At 37.6% G+C, this 8178-nt stretch overlaps 1 protein-coding gene across 1 annotated transcript in view; it reads left to right on the plus strand.

Annotated features, from left to right (window-relative positions):
- Positions 1-8178, plus strand: part of LOC108527668 (membrane-associated guanylate kinase, WW and PDZ domain-containing protein 1-like) — a 587159-nt gene that overhangs the window by 511760 nt on the left and 67221 nt on the right. The gene's annotated exons all lie outside the window — the stretch shown is intronic.

Raw genomic sequence — 8178 nt, forward strand, 5'->3', positions numbered from 1 at the left:
AGTGTATGTGTGTGTATATATATATATATATATATATATAGTTTGCATAAAGCTGGGCTCAGCTGGAGAAAACGGAGATGAATTGAAATGGGAGGCCCTTTTATGCAGAGCCTTATTGTAGAGTCACTTTTCTCCACTGGCCCTGAGCCTCTCGTGGTCCCCAGTGCAGGGAGAGGGGATAGTAGGGTGCCCAGGCATTCTTGCGAGCTGTGTACCAGCTGCCCCTTTTCTTCCTCATTGGGATGCTTCATCTGTGGGCAGAAGGCTCCTCTGAGGTGGTGAGAGCCTCATTTCACCTGGGATGCCCCCAATACCCCATGGCTTCAGTTTCCATGGCTTCCTGCTCACTCACAGGAAATGTAACTTCTGGCAGTCAGGCCTATCTGCCATGAGCAGAGCTTCTTCCTCCAGAGCAAAATGTATTCACATCAGGCTGAATGGGTTCCAGTCTGCAGGGCTGGTTATTGCTGCAGGGCTGCAGGAGGTTATTGGAGACCTTTGCTTGAGAAGCTCTGGGATGGTAGTTTTGGAGTTCCTCAATTACTTCATTTGTTCCTTATTTGAACATTGTTCTTAATTTTTCTTCATTGTTCTAAGCTCCTAATGAAGGTTCATAGTTGGCCTTTTTTCTCAACATGTGGTATGTTTGAACTCCAGGCTCTGCCCTGAGTCTGGAATAGAACATACCTGATTGTAATTCTGTTATGGAGTGAATATGGGCAGAGAACGATAGTTGCAAGCTATATGGAATATCTAAACAGAGGCCAGACACTGTTATTCCTCTTCAGTACACTCAGACACCAAGAATATCATTCCCACTAAACAGATAAACAGAAGTGGGATTTGTCCAGTGCACACAACTACCATGTGACTGTGCTCGGATTTGAATCTAGGCAGTAGCCTTCCAGAGCTCCTACTTTTAACCCTGTCTCTTTGCAGAAAGTGGGCAGTACAGCTTCTCCATGGTTTCATTCTGGGGTACCTCGAGGTGACAAAAAAGAATACCCAGCTGTGGAGTAGATAGATGTGGGTTGAGTCATGGATCCCACATTTACCAAAAGCATCAGTTAATCTATATAAATCCTACATGATATTTTATACTATGGTAATAGATATAAAATGCCATCTCATAATTATAAGCAGGCATTATCAGATGTATTTAGAAGTTACAGTAGTGTCATACCCTTTATAGAGATTTTAAAGCAGAGGCTTTCTACGCTGACATTCAACTCTATTGCTTAGAGGTTGAATGAATGTGGCAAAGTATCTAAGCCGCTCTAAAAGTCAGCTTTCCTATCCTTCATTGAGTTATTTTGCATAAGAGATGCACTTAAAACAGCACGGAACCTGGCACACATTTTAGGTGCTCAAGAAATGTTGGGGTTATTGTTTTATAAGTCAGCATGGACTCTTGTATTGGGTATGTATTTATTATGTAAGATGGATTGATGTAATGGTTCAGCGTTACTCCTTCAGCTGCAGTACATCATAGACCTTCTATGAATGTTAGCTTACATACATGTGCATGCACCCTCACATGTATGCATACACACAAATACACACATATATACACATACACAGTGCCCAGAAGGTCTACATTTGAAATTATAAGAACTTAGTGAATTCTGACTTGTTCAGTAAGGACCCTGTTTTTCTTGGCAAAGCAATCATTGACCTTTTTTTAAGGGTTAGAGAAACTTCAGAGTTACTTTTAAAGCTGTCTGAAAACCAGCTGGGAGAATTAACACCACACCTAACAGTTGCAAGGAAAAAAAATTGGATTGACTATGACATTTACTTTCTTCATAGGCTGTTAAAAACTGTAATGTAATTTGCTAAACTGTTACAAATAATCAACTGGAATCTTAACTTAGTTAAACAATTTTAGAATGAGTATCTTCTCTGATGTGATTGTATAGATGTTGATAAGTGAAAAATAAGTCATTGAATGAGGCATTTTCAAAATACAACCTTGACGGAGATGAACATGTTTTAAACAGCTGTTCAGGGTTTGGCCAAAATATTTGCTTATAAAAGAAGAGGATGCTGCAAGCCCAGTGTTTATAAGAAAGAATGTGCAAAGTGGAAAGCAAACTGAATGTCAATCCATAAAGGACTGTAAATTGTAGCATATACTTACAACAGCGTGAATATGCAGTTATTGCAATAATGAGGTATTGTTTATATGCTGTATGGAATGGCCCATTGAGATACCACCTCTCTGGGGGCAAGAGTTTTGTCAGTTTTGACTGCTTTTTTAGTGGTTCCTAGAATAATTGTTAAATAACAAGTAAATGAACGCGTGAATATTGTTCAACGAGACAAAGCAAAGTATTTAACAGGGTCCATAGTTAGTGGCCATTTATGATTTTATATGTATGTATATATGCAAGTGTGCGTGTACATAGAAAACATTAGTTGTTTCTGGGGAGGGACTGGAAGGCTATGTTTGAGAGGGAGGGAGATTTGCTTTTATAGTTTGAGTGTGTGTGTATGTGTGTGTGTGTGTGTGTGTGTTGTAATCATACCCCATTATGCCCATGTACTAATTAAAAATAAAAGTTCAGAGGACCTGGTTCCCCTGAGTTTGGTGTTATTTTTTTATTCTGCATAACATACCCTTTCTGTGATCCCTTTACTACATACAGGCTGTTTAATTTTCTTGCCACGGTTAAGTGCCTGCAATCTTTTGGTGCGATAATCACATTTTTTTGAGGGAATGGGTGTCTACTAGATGGAATTCCTGTGTAATAAATGGTGCATCATCCTGCCTGTGGAGATTGCTCATGAGGGAGTCCTTTGGAGAAGTCTTCATGGACCTCTGACACCTTAGACCAAGCTTGGTCCTTCTTAGGAACCCTGTAGATACTTAAGAATGAATAGATGGCTAGAATATGAGTCACCTAAGAATTTATAATTTCATCACAATAAAGGCCTGTCTGAAAGTAAGCAAGTTTTGCTTCACCGTGGGTACTTCCTGGCCTTTGACACACATCTTATGTACAATTCCACTATTCTGACCTCTTGTCGTTAGGTCTTCTAAGGAAGTAGTCTCCAAAGTGCGAGATGACCCATGAGAATACAGGAAGAAACCCTCAGGAGTTCCAGGTATATACATTTTTTAAATGTTAGCTTTTTAATATCACATATACACCACATGTTACTGGTGTGCCATATTTTCCTCTCTCTCTCTCTCTGTCTCTCTCTCACTCTCTATTTGGCTGAACCATTGAAGGTAAGTTGCTGACATTATGCCACTTTGCCTTTGGCCACATTTTCCATTTCTTAAATTTCTTTTAAATTACTATGTTTTGGGATAGGTGTTAATTTTTTTTCTTACGGATTTGTCAGAAGTAACACATTATGAGGGAATGCCTATTGTAAGAGTTGTGTCTGAAGTTTTCATATGTGTCCATTTTTAAGATTTAGGTCTTAATTTCTGTTGTCTCTGACCATTTTGGTCAACTGAAACTAATGTACAAGTTTCTGTTGCAGCCCGCCCCTTTCCAAAGATACAGATCCTCCTGCACTAGATGGTATTGATATAAATGACAGTGATGGTGAAGATATTAGCAACATGGTAACATGCATGTGGCTGTTTATATTTATAAATCACACTCACATGTATTACATAATTTACAAAATAACCCCATCAGGTTTGCATTATGTTTGTTTTCAGAAATAACCCTAATCATATTTCTTGCTTCTGAATATTTCTGACAGCTTATATATTCTTTGATATTTGGGAACTGGCCTGGTACTATCAGGCATTGGGGTTGCTCGTGGCTTGGTGATGGATCAGAACAAAAACGAGACCCCTTGTAATCACACCTTAACACAGACAAAACATGAAAAGTGTCCAAACCACAAAAATGACCACACATCCTTCCATTCTGGCTAATATGAGTGACGGCTGCTTCTTTAAATATTATAGTTGTAGCATAGCTTCCTTCTTTCTGCATGCTAGGTAAGATTTATTAGGAAACACAATCATAGAATTACCTCCATGTCTTGACAGCATCTAGTCCAGAACAAAGCCCTACTTCCTTGAACCCTCCCCCAAATCACGTAAAGTTACCCAACACATGTGCAAATCCTATAAAAGTTCTTTGCAATCTCCTCTTTCTGAGATCCCACATTTCCTCACAGTGTGCATTATCCGTGCTGCATTGAGTGATAAATTGACTAGTATGACTACAGGTATGTTCCTAATGGTCTTGGAAGCATTTGCTATTTAGTTGTTTACAAACAGAAGAACTTTCCAGAAGTCATTGGGTAGTATTTTATGGTAAAATACAGCATTTTAAAATAAAGTAGTCATTATTTATTATAATTTGTAAAATATAAAATATATAAAATATAAAAGTATAAAAGTCACCAAGAATGAAAGAAAAATGTACATTACAAAACATATAAAATATAAAAGTCACCAAGAATGAAAGAAAATGTACATTAATTTCATAATCCAGGAATAATCTTGTTGAATATCTGAATATATCTTCTTTATATATCAGCTTCTATGTCTACTACACCTCTCTCTCTCCCCATATATACTCACACACATATACACACTCATACACATGTGACATAGATAATTGGTATCATCTTGTGTATGTGGTTTTTTATCCTCCTTTTTTCGTTTAACATGATTATCATGACTATTTCTTATATAATCTGATTTTCCTCCAAACATATTTTTAGTCATTACTATCTTGTCATATGAGAACAGAAAGGTGTTCATTCATTTTTCTGTCTAGAATGATTGGGTTTTCCTTTTTAAATAGCTGTGATAAACATCTTCATGTTTTTTTTATTATTATACTTGTAAGTTCTGGGATACATGTACAGAATGTGCAGATTTCTTACATAGGTATACACATGCCATGGTGGTTTGCTGCACCCATCAACCCGTCATCTACATTAGGTATTTCTCCTAATGCTATCCCTCTTGTAGCCCCCCAACCCCAACAGGCCCCGCAGTGTGTGATGTTCCCCTCCCTGTGCCCATGTGTTCTCATTGTTCAACTCCCACTTATGAGTGAGAACATGTGGTGTTTGGTTTTCTGTTCCTGTGTTAGTTTGCTGAGAATGATGGTTTCCAGTTTCATCCATGTCCCTGCAAAGGACGTGAACTCATCCTTTTTTATGGCTGCATTGTATTCCATGGTGTATATGTTCCACATTTTCTTTATCCAGTCTATCATTGATGGGCATTTGGGTTGGTTACAAGTCTTTGCTATTGTGAATAGTGCTGCAGTAAAAATATGTGAGCTTGTATCTTTGTAGTAGAATGATTTATAATCCTTTGGGTATAGACCCAGTAATGAGATTGCTGGGTCAGATGGTATTTCTGGTTCTAGATCCTTGAGGAATTGCCACACTGTCTTCCACAATGGTTGAACCAGTTTACACTCCCAGCAATAGTGTAAAAGTGTTCCTATTTCTCTACATCCTCTCCAACATCTGCTGTTTCCTGACTTTTTAATGATAGCCATTCTAACTGGTGTGAGATGGTATCTCATTATGGTTGTGATTTGCATTTCTCTAATGACCAGTGATGATGAGCTTTTTTTCATGTTTGTTGGCCACATAAATGTCTTATTTTGAGAAGTGTGTGTTCATATCCTTTGCCCACTTTTTGATGGGGTTGTTTGTTGTTTTTTTTTCTTGAAAATTTGTTTAAGTTCCATGTAGATTCTAGGTATTAGCCCTTTGTCAGATGGATAGATTGCAAACAAGTTCTCCCATTCTGTAGGTTGCCTGTTCACTCTGATGATAGTTTCTTTTGCTGTGCAGAAGCTCTTTAGTTTGGTTAGATCCCATTTGTCAATTTTGGCTTTTGTTGCCCTTGCTTTTGGTGTTTTACTCATGAAGTCTTTGCCCAAGCTTATATCCTGAATAGTATTGCCTAGGTTTTCTTCTAGGGTTTTATGGTTTTAGGTGTTACGTTTAAGTCTTTCATCCATCTCCAGTTAATTTTTTTTATAAGGTATGAGGAAGGGGTCCAGTTTCAGTTTCTGCATATGGCTAACCAATTTTCCCAAAACCATTTATTAAATAGGGAGTACTTTCCCCATTGCTTGTTTTTGTCAGGTTTGTCAAGTCATATGGTTGTAGATGTGTGGTATTATTTCTGAGGCCTCTGTTCTGCTCCATTTGTTTATGTATCTGTTTTGGTACCAGTACCATGCTATTTTGGTTACTGTAGTCTTGTAGTATAGTTTGAAGTCAGGTAGTGTGATGCCTTTAGCTTTGTTCTTTTTGCTTAGGATTGCTCTTTTTTGGTTCCATATGAAATTTAAAGTAGTTTTTTCTAATTCTGTGAAGAAAGTCAATGGTAGCCTCATGGGGATAGCATTGAATTAAAACTTACTTTGGACAGTATGGCCATTTTCACAATATTAACTCTTCCTNGAACCAGTTTACACTCCCAGCAATAGTGTAAAAGTGTTCCTATTTCTCTACATCCTCTCCAACATCTGCTGTTTCCTGACTTTTAATGATAGCCATTCTAACTGGTGTGAGATGGTATCTCATTATGGTTGTGATTTGCATTTCTCTAATGACCAGTGATGATGAGCTTTTTTTCATGTTTGTTGGCCACATAAATGTCTTATTTTGAGAAGTGTGTGTTCATATCCTTTGCCCACTTTTGATGGGGTTGTTTGTTGTTTTTTTTTCTTGAAAATTTGTTTAAGTTCCATGTAGATTCTAGGTATTAGCCCTTTGTCAGATGGATAGATTGCAAACAAGTTCTCCCATTCTGTAGGTTGCCTGTTCACTCTGATGATAGTTTCTTTTGCTGTGCAGAAGCTCTTTAGTTTGGTTAGATCCCATTTGTCAATTTTGGCTTTTGTTGCCCTTGCTTTTGGTGTTTTACTCATGAAGTCTTTGCCCAAGCTTATATCCTGAATAGTATTGCCTAGGTTTTCTTCTAGGGTTTTATGGTTTTAGGTGTTACGTTTAAGTCTTTCATCCATCTCCAGTTAATTTTTTTTATAAGGTATGAGGAAGGGGTCCAGTTTCAGTTTCTGCATATGGCTAACCAATTTTCCCAAAACCATTTATTAAATAGGGAGTACTTTCCCCATTGCTTGTTTTGTCAGGTTTGTCAAGTCATATGGTTGTAGATGTGTGGTATTATTTCTGAGGCCTCTGTTCTGCTCCATTTGTTTATGTATCTGTTTTGGTACCAGTACCATGCTATTTTGGTTACTGTAGTCTTGTAGTATAGTTTGAAGTCAGGTAGTGTGATGCCTTTAGCTTTGTTCTTTTGCTTAGGATTGCTCTTTTTTGGTTCCATATGAAATTTAAAGTAGTTTTTTCTAATTCTGTGAAGAAAGTCAATGGTAGCCTCATGGGGATAGCATTGAATTAAAACTTACTTTGGACAGTATGGCCATTTTCACAATATTAACTCTTCCTGTCCATGAGCATGGAATGTTTTTCTGTTTGTCTCCTGTCTTATTTCCTTGAGCAGTGGTTTCTAGTTCTCCTTGAAGAGTTCCTTCACATCCCTTTTAAGTTGTATTACTAGATATTTAATTTTCTTTGAAGCAATTGTGAATGGGAGTTCACCCATTATTTGGCTCTCTGTTTGTCTATTATTGGTGTATAAGAATGCTTGTGATTTTTGCACATTGATTTGGTGTTCTGAGACTTTACTAATGTTGCTTATCAGCTTAAGGAGATTTTGGGTTGAGACAATGGTGTTTTCTAAATATACAACCATGTCATCTGCAAACAGGGACAATTTGACTTTCTCTTTTCCTAATTGAATACCCTTTATTTCCTTCTCTTGCCTGATTGCCCTGGCCAGAACTTCCAACACTATGTTGAATAGGAGTGGTGAGAGAGGGCATCCCTGTCTTGTGCCCATTTTCAAAGAGAATGCTTCCAGTTTTTGCCCATTCAACATGATATTTGCTGTGGGTTTGTCATAAATAGCTCTTATTATTTTGAGATATGTTCCATCAGTACCTAGTTTATTGAAAGTTTTTAGTATGAAGTGGTGTGGAATTTTATCAAAGGCCTTTTCTGCATCCATTGAGATAATCATGGGATTTTGTCATTGGTTCTGTTTATGTGATAGATTATGTTTATTGATTTGCGTTATATTGAACCAGCCTTGCATTCCAGGGATGAAGCTGACTTGATCGTGGTGGATACGCTTTTGAT

The sequence above is a fragment of the Rhinopithecus bieti genome, unplaced genomic scaffold (genome assembly GCF_001698545.2).
Source record: "Rhinopithecus bieti isolate Rb0 unplaced genomic scaffold, ASM169854v2 scaffold_4816, whole genome shotgun sequence".
In the NCBI taxonomy this organism is placed as follows: Eukaryota; Metazoa; Chordata; class Mammalia; order Primates; family Cercopithecidae; genus Rhinopithecus; species Rhinopithecus bieti.